This window comes from Pelobates fuscus, chromosome 1 (assembly GCF_036172605.1).
Source record: "Pelobates fuscus isolate aPelFus1 chromosome 1, aPelFus1.pri, whole genome shotgun sequence".
Taxonomy (NCBI): Eukaryota; Metazoa; Chordata; class Amphibia; order Anura; family Pelobatidae; genus Pelobates; species Pelobates fuscus.
Genome location: NC_086317.1, coordinates 100,321,293 through 100,344,037, shown reverse-complemented (window position 1 = coordinate 100,344,037; position 22,745 = coordinate 100,321,293).

Below are 22,745 nucleotides of genomic sequence, written 5' to 3'. Positions count from 1 at the left end.
CCCTAACCTTTGAGACAGAACAGCCCCAACTGCTGTCTCAGAGGCATCGACCTCGAGCAAGAAAGGCAGAGTCGTATCAGGATGGACTAGAATGGGAGCCGAGGCAAAAAGTTCCTTGAGAGTCTTGAAAGCACCCAGAGCTTCCTTAGACCAGAACTTAGTACCAGCCCCATGTTTGGTCATATTGGTAATAGGCGCAATGATAGAGGAGTATCCTTTAATGAAGCGCCTATAGTAGTTGGAAAAACCAATAAACCTTTGGATAGCCTTGAGTCCTTTGGGCAAGGGCCAGTCTAAAATAGATTGAAGTTTTACAGGATCCATTTTAAAACCCTCCCCAGAAATCACGTATCCAAGAAAGTCTACCTGAGACTGATCAAAACTGCACTTCTCCAATTTGCAATATAGACCATGTTGCAGCAGCTTGTGTAATACCTTTCTGACCTGTCTATGGTGAGTCTCAATCTCCTTAGAGTGTATTAGTATGTCGTCCAGGTAAACAATAACACAATCATGCTGAAACTCCCTAAGTACCTCATTAATCAAATCTTGAAATACTGCAGGAGCATTGCATAGTCCAAATGGCATAACAGTGTATTCGTAATGGCCATACCGGGTATTGAATGCCGTCATCCACTCATGACCTTGCTGGATTCTCACCAAATTGTAAGCCCCTCTGAGATCTAACTTGGTGAAGATTTTGGAGCCCTTAAGACGATCAAATAACTCGGTAATCAGTGGGATAGGATAGGCATTTCTGACAGTTATTTTATTCAAGCCTCGGTAATCGATACAAGGTCTCAGCGTGCCATCCTTCTTCTTAATGAAAAAGAACCCAGCCCCGGCCGGAGAAGAAGACCTCCTGATGAATCCCTTTTCTAAATTCTCCCGAATATACTCCTCTAGAACCGAGTTTTCCTGAACAGACAAAGGATATACATGGCCCCTCGGAGGCATAGTGCTGGGTAGAAGCTTAATCTTACAGTCAAATGACCTGTGTGGAGGCAAAGAATCGGCATTCTTCTTGTCAAACACTGCCCTTAAGTCTAGGTAAAGGTCTGGTATTTGTCTTTCTGTGGACTGAGTAGGATTCTCCGGTATGCAGGGCCGGCCTTAGGGGTGTGCGAGCTGTGCGGCCGCACAGGGCGCCATGGACCAGGGGGCGCCCTGTGGCTGACACAGCTCGCACTGTCTCCTAGTGACAGCCTGTGAAGGAGAGCTCAGAGCTCTCCCCTAATACAGGCTGCGCTGTGTTGCGTGGCCGCGCTCCGCCCCCCTGCCTCTTAAGGCTGCCCTCACTGATAGTCTCCAGACTCCCCACTCGGATCTCAGTGAGAGAAAGGGGGCGGGGTTAAACGCCGATCGGAGGCGGAGCTACATGAGAAGCGGGGCGGAGCTACAGGCAGGCGAACCCTCTGGTAAGTTAGGGGAAGCAGGAAGGAGTTCCTGTTCCCCCATCTACCACCACACTGCTCCCTGCTCCCCCATCCACCCTAACCGTGCCCCCTGCTCCCCCCTACCCTAACTGTGCCCCCTGGTCCCCACCTACTCTAACTGTGCCCCCTGCTCCCCCCTACCCTAACTGTGCCCCCTGCTCCCCACCTACTCTAACTGTGCCCCCTGCTCCCCACCTACCCTAACTGTGCCCCCTGCCCACCACCTACCCTAACTGTGCCCCCTGCTCCCCACCTACTCTAACTGTGCCCCCTGCTCCCTCCTACCCTAACTGTGCCCCCTGCTCCCCACCTACCCTAACTGTGCCCCCTGCCCACCACCTACCCTAACTGTGCCCCCTGCTCCCCACCTACTCAAACTGTGCCCCCTGCTCCCCCCTACCCTAACTTTGCCCCCTGATCCCCACCTACTCTAACTGTGCCCCCTGCTCGCCACCTACTCTAACTGTGCCCCCTGCTCCCCCTACCCTAACAGAGCTCCCTGCTCCCCCCTACCCTAACTGTGCCCCCTGCTCCCCACCTACTCTAACTGTGCCCCCTGCTCCCCCTACCCTAACTGTGCCCCCTGCTCCCCACCTACTCTAACTGTGCCCCCTGCTCCCTCCTACCCTAACTGTGCCCCCTGCCCCCACCTACTCTAACTGTGCCCCCTGCTCCCCACCTACCCTAACTGTGCCCCCTGCCCACCACCTACCCTAACTGTGCCTCCTGCTCCCCACCTACCCTAACTGTGCCCCCTGCTTCCCCACCTACCCTAACTGTGCCCATTGCTCCCCCACCTATCCACTGTGCCCTAGCTACCATAACTGTGCCCCTTGCTCTCCCACCTACCTACTGTGCCCCTTGCTTCCCCACCTACCCACTGTGCCCCTTGCTTCCCAGCTACCACCATTGTGCCCTCTCTCCCCAGCTACCACCACTGTGCCCCCTCTACCCCAGCTACCACCGCTGTGCCCCCTCGCCCCCAGCAAGCTTATCTGTGCACTGCGCCCCAGCTACCCACTGTGCCCCCCTGCTTCCCCACCTAGCCTAACTATGCTCCTGCTCCCCCAGCTACCCACTGTGCCCCTGCTGCCCACCTAGCCTAACTGTGCCCCCATGCTCCCCCACCTACCCACTATGCCCCACCTACCCACTGTGCCCCTCACTCGCCCACCTACTCACTGTGCCCCTTGCTCCCCCACCTACCCGCTGTGCCCCTTGCTCCTCAGCTACCACCACTGTGCTCCAGCTACCACCACTGTGCCCCCACTCTCCCAGCTACCACCGCTGTGCCTTCTCACCCCCAGCTAGCTTAACTGTGCCCCTGCTCCCCCAGCTACCCACTGTGCCCCCTGCTTCCCCACCTAGCCTAACTGTGCCCCTGCTCCCCAGCTACCCACAGTGCCCCTGCTCCCCACCTAGCCTAACTGGGCCCCCTGCCCCCCACCTAGCCTATCTGTGCCCCTGCTCCCTACCTACCCACTGTGCCCCCTGCTCCGCCAGCTACCCACTGTGCCCCCTGCTTCCCCACCTAGCCTAACTGTGCCCCTGCTCCCCCCGCTCCACACAGTGCCCCTCCTCCTCACCTAGCCTAACTGTGCCCCCTGCCCCCCCACCTAGCCTATCAGTGCCCCTTGCTCCCCCAGCTACCACCACTGTGCCCCCTCTCCCCCAGCTACTACCACTGTGCCCTTTCTCCCCCAGCTACTACCACTGTGCCCCCTCTCCCCCAGCTACCCTCTGTGCCCCTGCTCCTCCACCTTCCCACTGTGCCTCCCCCCCAGTTACCCACTGTGACCCTGCTCTCCAACCTACAACTACACTACCCCTGCTCCCCCAGTTACCCACTGTGCCCCTGCTCTCCTACCTATCACTACAATACCCCTTCTCCCCCATTGTGCCCCATGTTCCCCCACCCACCACTACTTTACCTCTGCTCCCCCACCTACCAATACATTACCCTTGCTCCCACAGCTACCACCACTTTGCCACCTGGTCCCCCACCTACCACCATTGTGCCCCCTGATCCCCCACCTACCACGACTGTGCCCCCTGATCCCCTACCTACCACTACACTGCCCCTGCTCCCCCAGCTACCACTACACTACACACCTATTGACACACACAGTACATGGATAAAGGGGTATGATGGGGGGGGGGGGGCGCTGTGAAGATTTTTTGCACAGGGCGCCTTAGGGCCTAGGGCCGGCCCTGCCGGTATGTTAATATTAGCTAATGGAGAAACCTTGCACAAACACCGATCCTGGCAGCCCTGGCCCCACGAGAGTATCTCTCCTAACTCCCAATCGATAATAGGGTTATGTTTTTTCAACCATGGGTACCCCAGAACTATGGGAACGGAAGGAGACGAAATGAGCAGAAGAGATAAATTCTCCACGTGTAGGATACCCACATTTAAATTAATGGGTATGGTCTCACAAAAGATAACAGGGTCTAGTAGTGGTCTACCATCTATGGCCTCAACGGCCAAAGGTGTCTCCCTTAGCTGGGATGGAAAATTGTTCTTACTAGCAAAGGCTTGGTCGATAAAATTCTCAGCAGCACCGGAATCTATCAATGCCATAGCCCTTACTACTTCCTTCCCCCAAGTTAAGGAAACTGGTAGCAGAAGCCTGTGATCTTTATAATCAGGAGTAGAGGACAAAATAGAAACACCCAAGGCCTGTCCTCTAGAGAGACTTAGGTGCGAGCGTTTCCCGGGCGGTTAGAACAGTTCGAGAGTAAATGACCCTTGGCTCCACAATACATACACAAACCCTCTCTTCTCCTGTGCTGTCTTTCCTCCTCAGAGAGGCGGGTATACCCTATCTGCATAGGTTCAGTAAGCAAAGATATCGTGGAGTCAGGACTTGGAACAGCGGGAGCTAACCTAAAAGAAGGTCTCTGGTTCCTCTCTCGAGTGTCCTGTCTCTCTCTTAGACGTTCATCTATACGAGAGATGAACGAAATTAAATCCTCTAAATTCTCAGGGAGTTCTCTGGTAGCAACCTCATCAAGGATTACATCAGATAGGCCATTCAAAAATACATCCATATACGCCTGCTCATTCCACTTGATTTCTGCCGCCAGAGACCTGAACTCTAGTGCATAATCCACCAGTGTCTGGTTCTCCTGTCTCAGGCGCAACAGTAATCTGGCTGCATTAACCTTTCTACCTGGAGGGTCAAATGTTCTTCTAAAAGCAGCTACAAATGCGTTATAGTTATAAACTAATGGATTATCGTTCTCCCATAGTGGGTTGGCCCATCTCAGAGCTTTCTCAATGAGTAGGGTGATAATAAATCCTACTTTTGCCCTATCTGTAGGATAAGAGCGAGGTTGCAATTCAAAGTGGATACTAATTTGGTTTAAAAAACCACAACACTTCTCAGGAGCCCCACCATAGCGTACTGGGGGGGTAATGTGAGAAGAAGCATCCACTGTGGCTACCTCTAGACCTGAACCGACAGGAGAAACAGGGGTATTACCTCTCTCCTCTGGTGGGTTATTGGCACAAGCTAATAGAGCCTGTAGCGCAAGCGCCATCTGATCCATTCTGTGATCCATGGCTTCAAACCTAGGATCAGGAGCAGCCAGCTGACTGTTTGTACTTGCAGGATCCATTGGCCCTGTCGTAATGTCAGGATCGGGACAGGGATCCAACACGCAGAGTACAAACAGTAGCCAGATACGTATACCGGACCTTAGAATGGCCGGACTAACGTAAGTAGTACAGTATAGAATGGTCAAAGACAAGCCGAGGTCGAGGGTAACAGAAGACAGGTAAGCGAGAGACAAGCCGAATCAAGGGTAACAGAGATAAGCAGAGTAAGGTAAACAAGCCGGGTCAAAACCAAAAGGGATAATAGAATACACAAGCACTGAGTGACTAGAACAAGCTAGAACCACGACAGGGCAATGAGCTAATGAAAGAAGCTCTGTTAAATACCCTGTTCAGAGCAGTAACCACGCCTCCAAGGCGTCCTGATTGGTCCTGCAGCCATTGACTGACAGGTTGTTCCGGGGGAGTGTCCTGATGACTACTTCCTGCCTAGATGCTGTAAAAGGCAGTCACTCCCTCGCGGCCGGCCTAGCATGACCGGATAGACCGCGGGGAAGGGAGCCATCAGACCGTCTGGATGGAGGAACAGCTAAGTCTCTACCTCTTTCGGAGGTAGAGACCACAGGTACCCTGACAGATACTACACAATGCTGGGGCTCGCAAGAAGAACCTGCACCGGCGGAGGTGCAAGCAGGAGTCACCAAGTACCACTGGACCACCAGGGAATGTTTCTCCCTCCATATCCAGAGGTAAGAAGGAGGGGGGAATAAGCTTACATAAAGCTAAAAAAATATATTTTTTAAAATTTATAATAATAATACAGAAAAATAAACAAAATAACCCGAGGGCCAATCCAACACGTCATGCTGCTTACACCACAAGATGAGAACCGTGGGAATCATGAACAGTAGGTGAGCGGGGCCCCTCTGGACACAGCACTGCCACAGCCACCTGTATCCCGCACTCACCTAGACTGAAGGCCTTCAATGGTAATCCTCCAAAGCATCGTCCACGTAGAGGGAAGACTATCCGCCACAGGCAACAACAAACCATCACAGTCTCCTGTCACCTCCATTGTGGGAAGGACTTGGACTCTCAGAGACACCGAGTCCGTGGTACCAAGATTCCGGCCTCCATGCAGACCTGGGCTTGGAAGGTAGCCCTGCCTCACTCCCTCCGAGTTGGTACCTGTGGTGCATACTGCCTACCAATTATAAGCCTACCTGTGGCAGGCATAAGCTGAATCTTGACACTACAACCCCGATCCTGTGACCACACAGTGGTAGTATACTCACTCGCACAGTCAGTATATGTACACAATAGTGTTATCTGTTCTTTATCATTATACTTTATGTGTTAACCCTTTATTGGTTCACACCTATTGTAAAAAAAATGCCTTTCTGCATTGTCTATTATTTAGAGCTATTGTTTTGGTTAAACACTAGTTTAGACAACCTCCTTTAATAGAATCTGGTCTGTCTAGAGGAGCCTCGCCAGCCTGACAACTTTAATTAATATGTGCATTATCTAGCCTGTATTATGCAAGTCCTCTTATCTAATTTTTACTTCACTCACCCAAGACAGATACCTAGCCTGTTTTCTCTGTATTTTAAAAGTGAAGCATTGGTTAGCTTGTTAATTTTAGTTATGAAAAAAAAGTGCAATTGTCTTGTGCCATGGCAATGTATTTTGCTGTTAATCAATGGAAAACTGGTCAACGCTGTTGCGCCGTCAATAGCCTGTTTGTTCTTCTTTGCACAATAAAAATAAAGAATAGAAAAAAAATTTAAATAAATAAAATAAACAAAATAATATAAAATTGCCCCCCTTTAAACCCCCATATTAACACTATCCCACACCACAAATGCACACACACTGCATCCACTACAAACATGCACATACTCTGCATCTACTGTAGATACACACTTCCTACGTTTTACACACACACACTGCACCCTCTATACACACGCTGTATCCCTTTTACACACACAAACACACAATGCCTCCTTCATATACACACTGCATCCATTTTATACACTTCCTCCCTCCACTATACAGACACACACTACAAACACAGTGGAATCCCTATACACATACACTACATTCCCTAAACACACATATTACATTACCTATAAACACAGGCTCTAAGTGCTTGTACGATGTTGGTGGAAAGGAGGGGAGGCTGTGGGTGGACTCAGGGCAGGTCCCAAACATTGGGATAGCAGCCCTGTCCACATTCCAACTTCCCAATGTCAGAAGGTATTATTTTGTCTAATTTGCAATGTATTGGCAACATCTAATGGATTACACTATTTTGGTTGAACAAGGGCTATAGTGTTTCTTCCGGTATTGCACACAATTGTTTTCCTCCTTTAATGTCTATTAGAACAGATATTTCATTCCCATTCTGTACTTGCTTTTATCATTTTGTGTTTTTTGTATACTTTAACAGTATTTATTCAAGAGGATTTTCCAGGTTTTATCACAGTAGAACACACAGAATACTTCATATATCGCAACAAACGCTGTGTAATTTGTTGTCGATATATAAATAAATGTTAATAACAATATTGTCGTATGCAGCTATATAGTGGCTTGTGCTGCCGCCACTTATTGCGTTTGTTGTTTTAATAAAACTATATTTGTGGCTGCGGCCCGCTTTGTGTTAAATCTTCTGTTTAAGTCTTGAAATCCGTCTGCTGAGCATTTGCCTTCATTACTTAGCCGAGCTAGGCCTTCATTTTGACAAATCTTTCAATAACGGCTTTGATAAAAGCAGAAACCTCACATGTTTGGTGATCTGAAAGATACAGTGGGTTGTGAAGTAGGAATGAAAACAAGTGGGGGAAGGTGTCCTTAATATCTCGAAACACGTTTGCAGGGAGCAGAAAGTGCTCTCTGGTGCCTAATTCAATACCCATCACAGATAGAGCTGCAGGAAATTGGAGCTGACACCCATTCTGTTCTGTGTTACCGCGCAGAACACAGCTATTGTGGTTTCTGAACTCTCGTGGTAATTAAAGCTATAAATGTATTTCTCGTTTTGCATTGAATGTGCTTCTTACCTCAATAGGAGTAGGACAATTTTCTCTGCACTCATCCGAAAAGCACTGGAATCTTTTTAATCAAGATTAGCAGAAACACTATCCCAAAAAGGGCCACATATATTCATGTACAGAAAATCATCAGAGTTCACGTGAATGCATAGGTTCCAACATTTGTGTCCGGTGAATCGGATGTCAGGTGAGGTCAGCCTGGTGTGAATGCCCGATAGGCTGTGTGCAAATCAAACAGGCTGGCCCACTGATTGTGGACTGTGCAAGGAGAATGATTTCAGTGCTCTCTACAAGGTTTGGCGCACTGAGTGTAGTGCAAGCTCGTCTAATGATGTGCTCACGCTATGCTTTTTCTGGACAGTTCCCTGCTGTCCCCAAAAGTAAAAGGAAAGGGAAACAGGTAGCAAACCTAGGATGGTGATAAAGAAACATAAACTGGGGCTGTCCGATCAAAACCTGGATGATTAGGAGGCCTGTGAATAGTTGAAATCAAAGTTAATTTAAAGGAACACTATAACGTCAGAAACACAAACATGCATTCCTGACGATATAGTGTTAAACCCTTTATTCAGTCCCCGTCAGAGCAGAGCAGTGTTTAAACAAACCTTTTTTCCCACTCCGCACCAGCCTCAACGTGGCTGACCCCATCTCACTCCACCTCCCTAGGTGATGTCATCAAACTTGATGATCTCAGCCAATCCAATGTTGTCGTATAGGAAAGCATTGGGAGGCTATTGCATACCAAAACAAATCAGTGCATCTCTATGGGGAACATTGAGGGCCTCTACGCAGCACTGACACAGGAACAGGGGCAATTGTCCCCCAGGCCGCCCTAAGTAATTAGAAAAATGGCCACTGCAGGGCCAGTCCTGGGCGCCAGGAGGAGGGGGTGCCGCGCGGAGCAGGCTGATAGCCTGTCACAAGGAGCCCAGCAGGTGGCCAGCTGGCCACTTACGGTGCCCCAGTAGCAAGGCAGAGTAGGCACCTGCTTGTCCCAGATGGCAGGTGCCTACTCTGCAGCAATATACCGGCCGGGTGAGGAAGGAGGCATGCAGCAGCGAGGGAGCTCTGCTGATGATCTTCCTGCTCCCTCGCGCGCCCTCTCTGTTGATGTCGGGAGACGGAATATGACGTCATTCCGGCCCCGCATCACTAAACTGCGCGAGGGAGCAGAGAGGAGCAGGAATATCACGGAGGAAGTCACTGGACCCCGGGGAAAGGACCCAGAGCACTCCTAAAGGTAGGAGCAACAAGAAATAAAATAAATTTGTGTGTGTGTGTCTGAAAGTAAGTGTGTGTGTGTGTGTGTCTGTAAGTGTGTGTGTCAGGAAGTGTAAGTGTGTGTGTCTGGAAGTGTGTGCGTGTGTCTGGAAGTGTGCGTGTGTCTGGTAGTGTGCGTGTGTCTGGAAGTGTGTGTGTGTCTGGAAGTGTGCGTGTGTGTGTGTGTGTGTAAGTGTGTGTGTGTGTGTCTGGAAGTGTGTGTGTCAGGAAGTGTAAGTGTGTGTGTGTGTGTGTGTCTGGAAGTGTGCGTGTGTGTGTGTGTGTGTGTCTGGAAGTATGTGTGTGTGTGTCTGGAAGTGTGTGTGTGTGTCTGGAAGTGTGTGTGCGTGTGTGTGTGTGTGTCTGGAAGTGTGTGTGTGTGTAAGTGTGTGTGTGTGTGTGTGTCTGGAAGTGTGTGTGTGTGTAAGTGTGTGTGTGTGTGTGTGTGTCTGGAAGTGTGTGTGTGTGTGTGTGTGGCTGGAAGTGTGTGTGTGTCTGGAAGTGGTCGTGTGTGTGCGTGTGTGTGTGTCTGGAAGTGTGTGTGTGTCTGGAAGTGGTCGTGTGTGTGCGTGTGTGTGTGTCTGGAAGTGTGTGTGTGTGTGTGTGTGTAAGTGTGTGTGTGTGTGTGTGTGTGTAAGTGTGTGTGTGTGTGTGTGTCTGGAAGTGTGTGTGTCAGGAAGTGTAAGTGTGTGTGTGTGTCTGGAAGTGTGTGCGTGTGTCTGGAAGTGTGTGCGTGTGTCTGGAAGTGTGTGTGTGTGTGTGTGTGTGTCTGGAAGTGTGTGTGTCAGGAAGTGTAAGTATGTGTGTGTGTGTGTCTGGAAGTGTGCGTGTGTGTGTGTCTGGAAATGTGTGTGTGTGTGTCTGGAAGTGTGTGTGTGTGTGTGTGTGTCTGGAAGTGTGTGTGTGTGTCTGGAAGTGTGTGTGTGTGTGTCTGGAAGTGTGTGTGTGTGTGTGTGTGTGTCTGGAAGTGTGTGTGTCAGGAAGTGTAAGTATGTGTGTGTGTGTGTCTGGAAGTGTGCGTGTGTGTGTGTCTGGAAATGTGTGTGTGTGTGTCTGGAAGTGTGTGTGTGTGTGTGTCTGGAAGTGTGTGTGTGTGTCTGGAAGTGTGTGTGTGTCTGGAAGTGTGTGTGTATGTCTGGAAGTGTGTGTGTGTGTGTGTGTGTGTGTCTGGAAGTGTTTGTGTATGTCTGTCAGGGACGTCTTTCCGCATGGGGCCCTACCGCGCTGCCCAGCATGCCCGGCCGACCGGAGATCCTTTGATCTCCCCTGCCAGCCAATGGAGAGGTGGCCTTGTTTTCTGGCCTTGTGCCGATGAGGGAGATCTCAATTCAATCGGGGAGAGAGGAAGCTGCCTAGGACCCAGGGCTGCAGGAGAGGCCGACCTGTAAGGCAGATCGTTCCTCCCGCAAGCAGGCTGTGTGGAGCGTTGCAGCGCATTACCATTGCAATGCTCCACACAGCATTCTGCGCGCAGTAGGACAGGAGATAGCCTGCAGTCGGTGTGTGACTGCATTCGGCAGTCTGTGTGTATGTATTGAATGTATGCATTGCATTTGTTGGAGGTACTTCTAAATATAATCTTCGTTGTATCTATAATTTACATTTTTATTCCTGTAAGTTGTGTAGGCAGGGCCCCAGTGCACTGCTTTGCCCGGGGACCCATAATGTTGTTAAGATGGCACTGGTGTCTGTCAGTTTGTGTGTGTGTGTGTGTGTGTCAGCAAGTGTGTCTGTCAAGTAAGTGTCTGTCAGTGAATGTGTGTGTGTGTCTGCCTGTCAGTGTGTGTGTGTATGTGTCTGCCTGTCAGTGAGTGTTTGTCAGGGTTTGTGTGTGTATGTTATTGAGAGTGAGGGCCAGTGTGTCTGTCAGCAGGGCCAGCCTTTGAGGTATGCAAGCTGTGGGGTCATGTAGGGCGCAATAACAACAGAGGCGCCCGGCGGCCAACACAGCTCACAAGTTTTGGACACCAGCATATTTAATTTAAACGATTCCCTGGTGGTCCATTGGTGCGCACCAGCAGTAGGTGCAGTCAGATCATATCCCTTGTGGTTCCGGTGCTCAGTTAGTGAGTCAGGGCACAGGCTCAGAGATTCTCAGCCTGCGCTCTAACAACATTGAAAATCGGAGCCGCAAAGGAGTGGGTATGGCAAAGAGCTACTAATTAGCATAATATCAATATCCGTTATAAAACCAGGAAAAGGTGGCCATGGATGGTGAGCTAATTCAGGGGTGCAATGGGCCACTTGACTGGATTTGCCCCCCAGGCCTGAGGCTGCCAGCCCTCCCCTGCACAGGAAGCACCTCTAGTGGCCGTCTGAAAAACTGTCACTAGAATTGTCACCATAAAGGCAGTGTTTACATTAAAAGCTGCAGCTACATTAAGCTGTATTTGTTCTGCCGACTATTGTGCCCCTTTAAAATTTTAGGCCACACTAGCCAAACTTTAAACATGACTGACTTGGAGACGTTTTCCATTTTGGCTATTAGAGGGTACTGTTATCTAGACAAATATCAGCTGGGCCTTTACATTTCTTTTTGGGGATTTTAGAAATATAAGCAGGGTTAGTAACTAAAGTGTGAATTTGAGAAAAACAACTCCAAGTTTGCGCCGCTAATAGATCGAGGCTGCGGGGTGGACAATTCTTCATTATGTAGGGCACCCACCCGCCGCTAATGGGTGGAGGCATTGGCGGGGGCACTATAGATTCCCTCCATTATCACTAAGGGCCTTCACCCGCCGCTAATGGTTGGGGGCTGAGGGGCACACTAGGACTCCCATTTAATAGACCCCACTCACAGGCCAGAGGTGGGAGCTGGAGGGGGATACTATGTCCCCTCTTGTTAAGTATTTTAATAGGTGACCCACTGTGGCCAGGTCCCCCTTTATTGCACACAGGGAGGTCTTTCTAAACAACAGAGATCAGCTACCAGCTGATCACTGTTTAGTAGGTATGCCTCTTTTTGCAGCACAGCAAGTAGCGGCAGGAGGGGGATTTGACCTCCCTTTTTCTTACTAATAATGTGTCTTTTTTTACTTAGTATTTGTAAAGTTGGCTGAAAGACCAATTTTGGACTCACAGGTGCTGCAAACTGTTACGGCATACGTTAGCAGGTTAAAATACAGCAATTAATTTGTTTATTTTGAACGCCTTTGGTGCATTCTTTCATGTTGCATTATGGGGCTGGTACTATAGACGCTGACACAATACATTTTAAGGCCGGTATAAAGAGAACTCCAGGGCTGCTTATTACGAAGAGGAGGCATGCCTATCACATCTTTGGTGAAGTAGACTTTTTAGGAACCAAAAATATGATTTGCACATTTTCTTTTAATTTTTTATTTTTCTGAATGGACCCAGCACTGTCTGTGTGCTTCTCTCTCTTCCCTCTCCGAAGAAGCCTTTGAGATGGCCAGTCGTAGGATTCTTGGATGTGCTTTGATCTCCATGTATTTTGTGATATTTCTTGTGCTAATCTCCATAAAATGTACTACTTCAAAGGAAACGCATAATCCTGTAATGTTGTTGGAATTGTATGGTTTATGTAATAATATGGATGTGTTTTCTCAAAACAATGTCTTTCCTTATATCTTGTAAAATTACAACTAACAGAATTAGATTCTTCATATGTCATCATCTAAAACTGGAAACCACAACAGCCAACAATGGACATTCGTCGCAAACATGCAGGATCTACGACAGGCTCAAGTAGTATCTAAAGAAAAGAAGGGGAGCGGTCAAGGATAGGGGTTTAGTGTAACACCCTCGTCCCGTACCTAACCCACAAAAAAAGGTCACCTAGACTAGAAAAGTAGGGGATAACCCTAGGGAATACAATAAATAGTAGAGAACCAAAGATGTCACTGGAATAGAAAGTGACCACAAGGTTAAATTTCCAATCCACTCCAATAAGATCCTAAAGGAGAAAATAATAATAAATAACAAAAAAAAACTTTATTAGCAACCCTAAAAAGTACTAGGACAAATTAAACAGTGTAGCCTGAGAGGAGGGGGAAAAGTTGTATACGTAGAAGAAAAACGAACTCTAGAAAATAAGTGTCAAACATGCTACTCTAGAGACAACTTCCCAATTAAATGTAATTTCTTGAAATGCTAATTTGATTGCTCAATAAATCCTGATTGGTCAAATAATACTGTTGGCTACTGACATAGAATAGTACCAGCCAACTGGACTCAGAACCTATGATTTACCTGTGCACGGCAAATAAATGTGATTAATCCGAATCAATTTATCTCTAAAAAAAAAAGAGTGTTTTAGGCTGCTTGGGATTCATCCATATGACGTTTCAGTTTGGAAGAATTTCGGCAATGCACATTTTTTAGGAAAAACAATTCAGACTAGCCAAAACTACATGAAATCTGGCTATTCAGTGTACGGCAAAATATATATAATATATGTGTTAAATATATATTTATATTTTGATATATTATATATTTATTTAATATATAAATATACAGTTGTAATCAAAATTATTAAACCCCCATTGAAAATCAGGTTTATTTAATATTTGCATTGCCTGGAGAAGTCATTGTAAGTTGCATTTTCAGTTGAATTTGGGGAAGACACTAAAATAGCATTCCATGTGTTGAGTTATTTCAATTGCTTTTGTTTGATTTGTTTATTGCAAACAGCTGAAAGTCTGTAAATTTTGACAATAAACCTAATTTTCTATAGGGATTGAATAATTTTGTTTACCACGGTATAATTTTTTTATTTTTCTTTACTGCTCCTCCTTTTTTCCCTCTACTGGTCTCGTTTTACATGATCTTTAAATAAATCAACATTTAGTGGCTGTCCCCTAATGATTAATCATCTTTTTCCCCCATAAACTTTTTTTGCGCCCTGGGCGGAACTCCAAATCATGAAACAAAGAAAACTGTCCGTTTTACTTGTTTCGGGAATCATACGTATGCTGTTACCATGATCGTACAAGTGTAGTAATTATCTATAATGATTTATAGATTTAAAACAAAAATCCTCTGTGACACTTAAGGGCCAACATATGGTTACTACGTTTAGTGCCCCCTTGTTTACTAAAGAGCCGTGGCTCCAATAATTTTTTTATGGATCCCACTCCCTCTATGCCAAGCAGGGAGGGACCATATGTTTATAAAGGTATTCAAAAAATTATAAATTTGCTAGCAATTCACATCTGTAGTGTACATACCGCAGTCGCCGGTGTCGCAGCTGCGACCGGGCCCGTTACTCCGGGGAGCGCAGCCGCCCTGCGGACCCCTGCAACGGGGCCGCACGTTTAAGGGGCCCATTGGGGGGCACATGCTGTTAGGGCCACCTGATAGAGATGAATTTCCAGGGGGCCCCGGTCAGCGCTGAGGTGCTTTAACAGCGCCACCGTGCCCCCTGTGATGACATCAGAGCTGGGAGGAAGTGACTGCCCGTCACTCCTCCCAGCTATCAGAGAGAGCCCGCCCGGGAGGAAGAAGAGGGAGTCAGAGTGGGAACTCCCACCAGCCACCAGCCTGAGCCACCACTGGACCCCAGGGAAAGGAAACAGGAGGGTGACAAACATTTTGTATATGTGTGTTTGTGTTTGTATGTATGTGTTTGAGTGTCTGTCTGTGTGTGTGTGTGTGTGTGTGTATGTGTCTGTATGTATGTGTCTATGTATGTGTGTGTATGTGTCTGTCTGTGTGTATGTATGTGTCTGTGTGTATGTGTGTGTGTGTCTCTATGTATGTATGTATGTGTCTGTGTGTATGTATATGTCTCTGTGTGTATGTGTGTCTGTTTGTATGTGTCTGTGTGTGTGTCTGTCAGGAGAAGGGCCCATGGATCAGTTTCGCACCGGGACCCCATGGATTGTGTGTACGCCACTGATTGATATATTATATGTTAACACAAAGTTGTGTGTGCCATGACAGGTATATTGTTTTTTTAAAAATGCACATCTGCCATTTTGTTTTGTGGTTGGCAGGTATCTAAGTAATGTTTTTATATTAGTTAGCCTAAGAGTTATACCCTATTGTTTTGCCATGTGTTAATGTATAAACATTCTAATCTAAAACTAATTATAATCAATTTGAAAGTAAGACAATGTGATCGATACTGTGTCTGACTAGGAAAATCTGCTGCCAAAATCCTTTATGAGCCTATCCAAATGAACACGTGTTTCGTTTAGATCAGATAGGAGTATTTACCAAAGGCTGCAAGCTTTACCCAGTGGCTATTTTTTAATGGGTCAGACATTTCTTTGCTACAAAACATTTCCTGTCTTTTCAAACAGAGCTGGAACAGGAAAGTTTGTGCGGGAGCAATGCTTAATAAAGGGACACTATAGGCACTTCATCTCATATAGCTTCAACTCACATTGTGACCACTGTTCTGAAAGTCACATTTCCCTATTATCCTGCTTTAAGTTAAAAGGGATAAATGTAACGTGTTTCTGTGCCAAGGCTCAAGGGAGATTTCTGTTTGGAAGAAAGATTATTCTGGCCAAAGTATCAAAGCAACGTTTTCATTAATAAAGGGAAATCATTGTACTTTTAAAATGCTGGAGATGGCTTTATACACAATCGCTGGACCCTCCATAACTGGCATGGCGGTGTTTAAATTAAGCAATGACATCTTTGGAAAATGTAAATGAAACATGGCCATTTCAACAGCAATTGATAATAATTAGAAGGAAAGTAGAAATCAACCGGAATTGTTAGCACCTTAGGTATACAGGGTGAAGGCTCTGGGTTCAATGTTAATTAAAGCACTTAAACAAGAGAAGTCGATTTAATTTTACAAAACCAAAGGAATATATTCATATATCCTAATTTTAGTGATGAACTTTGCCTTCACAAGTTTCTACAGATATCTTAAAGGGACACTATAGTCACCAGAACAACTACAGCTTATTGAATTTGTTCTGGTTAGTAGAATCACTACCTATTTGCTGTAAACACTGTCTTTTCAGAGAAATGCAGTGTTTACATTACAGCCTAGTGATAACTTCACTGGCCACTCCTCAGATGGCTGTTAGAGATTCTTCCTGGGTCATGGCTTCCTAAAATGCATCCAAACATTCAGTGTCTCCTCCCTCTGCATGCAGACACTGAACTTTCCTCATAGAGATTCATTGATTCAATTTATCTCTATGAGGAGATGCTGATTGGCCAGGGCTGTGTTTGAACCATGCTGGATCTGCCCCTGATCTGCCTCTTTGTCAGTCTCAGCCAATCCTATGGGAAAGCACTGTGATTGGATCAGGCCACCACTTCTGATGATGTCAGCAGACTGCTTGTTTTTCTGAGGAAAACAGCATGCAGATTTACAGCTTCAAGCTTGAATACAGTAAGATTTGTACTATATTTATGGAGGCATGAGGGGACCAGGGGGGCTAGATGGTGGTTTTAACCCTATAGGGTCAGGAATACATGTTTGTGTTCCTGACCCTATAGTGATCCTTTAATAAACCATAAACCAATATGGCATTATGTTATCCATTAGTACACGCCTCACTATCTTTTACATTATATAATTTATTTTATAGGGTCTGTCCCAGTAATTTAATAATAATAATTTTATGTTCTTATAATTCTCTTCAACATCCTGGCACCCTGTCCAATGCAGGCTTGTCTCTTTTTTAAGTAGTATATCCAGGGCTGGATTTACATGTCAGGCGCCTGTAGGTCTTGAGATCTTGAGAAGCATATAGGGGTCGAAGCGTCGATCAGGACTGTGTGTATCGTTTGCCAATATACAATAAATTCTACTATGTTTATTTACTTAAATTCCCTGGAGTGCACCTTTCATTTTGGATTATATATATATATATATATATACACACACAAACACATTCTACATATATATATTTAACTATTAATTTTACATAATTATTTGATTTTATTAATCCAGAGAATTTAATTGGCAAGCCCTATATTTAACCGTGTAACTTTTCAAAACACCATAAAACCTTTACATGGTGGGGAGTATTGTTATACTCGGGAGACTTCGCTGAACACAAATATGAGTACTGTTGTGCTCGTGAGACATTACTCTACACAAATATGAGTGTTTTAGAACAGTAAAATTTATTTTTATTTGTGAAAAATGCAAAAAATAAATATAAATTAATTTTGGCCAGGGTTTGTTACTAAGTGGCTACTAAAAAAGACTGGACTTAACCCATTTTGTCTACTTTTACAAATGGTATGCCATGATGGGGTTAATTTTCATTTCTGGGCTGCCATACGGTCTCAAATTCCATGTGCAAACATGGAAAAGCCCTACATTTGACCCCTGTACGTTTCCAATAACCCATAAAACCTGTACATTGGGGGTACTGTTGTACTCGTGAGACATTTCTGAGTACAAATATGTGTATTTTATTTCAGTAAAATCCAACGGTTTAATGACATTCACAGTTAAAATGTCATGCAGAACTTGACAAATAACATTTCTTAATTTCTCATACTTTTTTCATTTTATTCATATTAAATTATGTTTTATATATAAATATTTAAAAAGAAATGAAAGCCCTGTTTCTCCTGAATAAAATTATATATAATTCAGAGTGAGTGAGCTGATTGTGGTATTGTGTAGTCGAGTTGTATTTGTGGTGTAATGTAATGCATATGTGTGCATACAGGCTATAGGGTGTGTGTGTGTGTGTGTATAGCTGATGTAGTGTTTGTAGGGGTTGTAGAGAGTGTGTGTTTAGGGAATGTAGTATGTGTTTGCTTACAAGGAATCTAGTGTGTGTATAGGGGATCCAGAGTGTGTATGTTAGGAATGTAGTGTGTGTGCACAGAAGTCTAGTGTGTGTTTGAAGGACCCAGAATGTGTATAGGAGATCTAGTGAGTGTGTGTATATAGCGGACTCTGAGTGTATATAGGGATCTAGTGTGTGTATATGTGTAGATGATGGTCCAGAGTTGGGTAAGAGATCTAGTGTGTGTCTGGAATGTAATGTATTTAGGGGTGCAGTATGTGTGTGAGGGTTGCTGTAGTATATATATATATGTTTGGAAGTATTGTGTGTGTGGTGCAGTGTGTTGGAGGGTTCTGTGTGTATGTGTGAGGGGTGCAGTGGGTGTGTGTGAGGGGTGTAATGTGTATGTTAGGGGTGCAGTATGTGTGTGAGGGGTAAAGTGTGCGTGTGATGGATGCTGTTAGTGTGAGGGGTGAAGTGTGTGTGAGGTTGCTGTGTGTGAGAGTGCTGTGTGTGAGGGTGATGTGTGTGAGAGTGCTGTGTGTGAGGGTGATGTGTGTGTGTGTATATGTTAGGAGGGATTGTGTGTTGGGGGGGTAAAAAAAACAAATCAGACATTATATCCCCCCCCTTTCTTACCTTTAACCTGGGAGGGGGGGACCGTCACTCTCACACCATCCTTGGTGGTGCTAGTGGTGAGTGAACTCTAGCCTGCGAGGCTAGAAATCACTCTCGCGAGATCAGGGGTGTTGCCCCAGATCTCGCGAGAAGAACCCGATGGAGCTGCAAGATAGAGCTCCGCCGGGTCCTCCTCTACCTCCCCAGCCGCATTTTCTTCCCCGCTGTCATGGAAAACAGCGGGGCTGGCGCTCGGACAGTGTCGGCCCTGCATGGACTGGCTGGGGAGATCCTGTGACCTCATCTGCCAGCCTCGGCCCATGGACATCGCGGCCAACCGGGCATTTGTCTCTGTATCCAGCGCTGCAAGCTTGTCCTTCAAAACAACTACAGCACCTTATACACACAATGCATCCCCCATATTTTTTTCCACTTTGGGTGTTAGTGGGGGCCTCAGTTTGGCCTCACAAAGTCTAAAGCCACCACTGCTTGGGATGTAATAATCACCGGTGCCTTGCTCAAGCTGGTTATTTGTAAAGACAGGTTATTTGATTTCTTACGAAACCCACACACATGCACACAGACTGGAGGGGTCTGCACATGGCAGTATTGCAAGGTTAGTAATTTAGGGCTACATTGAGGTTTAGAGTTAAGGTACACATTACAGCACCATGACTTATGAAATATAGGGTTAAAATCCCCAGTGCTGTAATGCACTCTTAGCAATAAAAATTTACTTTTATCCTGACTTTCTTTGTAACTCGCCTTGTAGGACCTCACTGAGCAGCTCACTGCAGTCCATGGTTATGTTTGTTCCCAAGAGATTAAATAACCAGTATCTATGGGTAACCAACTTAAGCATGACCCTGTGACATGTCAGGAGGTAGAGTATCAGATATAACCAAAGAAGCATGTGTAACATGCGAAATGTCTTCTTTCTGACCGCAAGCATTACTTTCACAGCTATAAAAAAAAAAAAAAAAAAAAATTCTTTGTGTCGTATTGTTTTTCCTACATTTGGCATGGCTGTTTTGGCTGATTAAAGAACAAAATACTGCAAAGCTCGAGAAATCCCAGTGTAATATCGTAAGCCCTTGTACTGCTCATTACTCCCTGCCTGAAAACGCTTGCGTTATTCAGACGGTACTTTCCTCTGGCTCTCATGGGTGTTATAAAGTGCACTCTGTCTGTGCAGATTCTCCGCTGTCCTTATATCTCTTCTATACTGCTTGTAAAAGATGATGGTAACTCTTACCTGGGGAGGTTTGATGATTTGAAACAGTGCCTACGGCACCATAAAAAAAGTGCGGATTCTTTGAGAGTTTTGTGTGTGTGTTTGTACATGCACGGTGGCACGTAAAGCTGTGAATAAAAGACTGACTATGCCAAGCACCTTTTACCCTTTGAGTGATAATGACATTCTGGGCGACCCCTAGAACATTTACTACATGCGCTCCATCTTAACACATCAAAAGAGAAAAGAGCTATCGTCCTCCAGCTGATTGCTATGTATAATCCCACCGTTAACCATTTATTTATTTATTTTATATACATTCATGAATATGATAATATTGTAAAGTGCTACGGAATATGCTGGCGCTATATAAATACAAGTAATAATAATAATAAAGAAGAATGAATTGTTAACTAAAGTAATAAAATAACCTTAATGTAGGTAGGGCAAATATAGAAATGCATGGTTGGAATATCATTTTGTAATAAAGATGACTTTAGACACAAAGTCGCTGGACTCTATAACTGGCATGGTGGTATTTAAATTAAACAATGACCTCTTTGGAAAATGTAGATTAAACATGACCATTTCAACAGCTATTGATAATAATTAAAAAAAAACAACCACAGGTACAATGTTGGGACAACTACATGTACAATGTTGGGACAACTACAAGTACAATGTTGTACCTGTAAATTAAATGGTATTTTAACATCTTAAGGTATTTAGAACATCCCGGGATGTTCTAGAAATATTGGTCTTTTAAGTCACATAGTTATGCATTAAATACCCTCCAGTCTTGATGACAGAAGGATTAAATTCCTGATCGAACTGGGGAGATGCAGTGTCCATCGATACCTAGAGCCCGACTCTGCCAGCAGGATACAGATTTAGCGACCTCAAGATGACCAACTGCATATGACAAGAACTCAGTGAATGTGTCCCACTGACACAGTTAGTGCTGTATGCAGGACTGGCTGCAGAGATACCCTGGTGATGTCATTTTCTGCTAATCGAAGATCCATGAGTTCTGAAAAGACACCAAACTGAATCTCAATGTATTTAGAAAATGTGAAATGTATTTATAATATAGTTTAAACCTGTTTTGTGTTTGGTAATGTACAAAAATAGGATATTTAATTCTGAAAACGTTGGATTCGCAAAATTAATGCACTCCTTGTAATGTGGGACCTGTCATACAAAAAATAAAAATCTTAGTAGATGAATTATTTCCAAAATCAAGACAATGTTATACAAATGTAAATGATAACAAAAAATATTTTTAAAATTATTTTCTAATTTTTGTACATTTGTATAATACAAAAAGCTTAAATAGATAGATAGATATATCATATCATAGAAGTCATATCTGTCCTATAAACAAAAAAAGGATATACAATATGGGTGGTTGCATGTACCAAAATTATATGTTTTGTGTTAGTTACAAAGTTAAACAATTGTCTTCAGAAGGGGTTGATCAAAAAATTAGCTAGTATTATACTTCTTAGTTAGTTTGTAAATTCCCACAGGTATAGGACCCTCAACACCCCCTGTAATTTTGTTTGTTAAATTTAGTATTTAGACATGTGCACCGGTAAGAGTACCTGTAACCAAAGGTTATAGCAAAAACTATAACAATGCTGCAATATGAAAAAGTAGCTATTTAGATCTAAATAGCTACTTTTTACACATACTCTTACCGTAGCTCTAACACTTGTATATAGGATACATTTATATCCAGTTTTAAATGACAGTGAGCAGCCAGTAAAACTAAGTAAAAATCAGTATGGGGGTCACTATGACCCCCATATTGATAAAATGGAGGTAAAGTCCTCCTGCATGCCCCTACTTGCGGCATGCTGTGAGTAAGGGCATGTCACCTAAACAGCGAGCAGCCAGTGGCAGCTCGCTGTCATTTAAAACTACTAGTGACTGGCCGGCTATTGCTGCCCAGTCACTAGTGCAATAAGAGAGGACCTGGCACAGGCGGGTGGGGATCCTAATTAATTAAAGGGGGGCCTAATGTCCCCTCTGGTCCCCACCTATGAGCGGCGGGTGGGGACCCTAACTAAAAAAATAATGGGGGGACCTAATGTCCCCCTCAGGTCCCCACAGAAGCCCCTAGTCACTCCCCCCCAAATAAAAACACCCTACCTACCCCCCTTACCATAATAATAGTAAGGGGGGGGGGGCAATAAACTAACCCTGTAAAATAAAATGTCATACTTACCGTTAGATGTTTTTCTTCTTTTCTTTTTTTTCTTCAGCCCCAAAAAAGGCCAAATAAAAATCCATAATTCGCGTCGCAACTGACGGTAAAAAAAGAACCCATCTTCACCCATGGAGGGCGCAGAATGAGCTCCGCAGGCAATTAGGCTCAGAGCGCTCTGATTGGTTGGTTTAAGCAAGTAGGGGCATGTGGGAGGATTTAACCTACCTTTTATCAATATAGGGGTCATAGCGACCCCCATACTGATTTATATTTAGTTTGAAATGACAGCAAGAAGCCACTGACTGCTCACTGTTTAGGCGATATGTCCCTATTCGCAACATGCTGCGAGTGACAGCATGCGGAAGGATTTAACCTCCCTATTATTAATATGGGGGTCATAGTGACCCCATAGGGTTTAATGCAGGGGGGGGTAGGAATAATTATTTATTACATGGAGGGAGCTGGTAGCGCTGTCGGCTCCCTCCTTGCTTTTTTTGCGCATGCGCAGTGCTGTTTTCATCCAAATGGATGAAAACAAATAATTTTTTTAGGAATTTTGTTCGAAAACGAATGGTTTGCGGACGAAATTCGGGATTGACGAAATTTCAGGATTGACGAATTACATTTTTATTTACTACGAAATCATTTGTCCAAAATGCAAATTTTACTGGTGCACATGTCTAAAT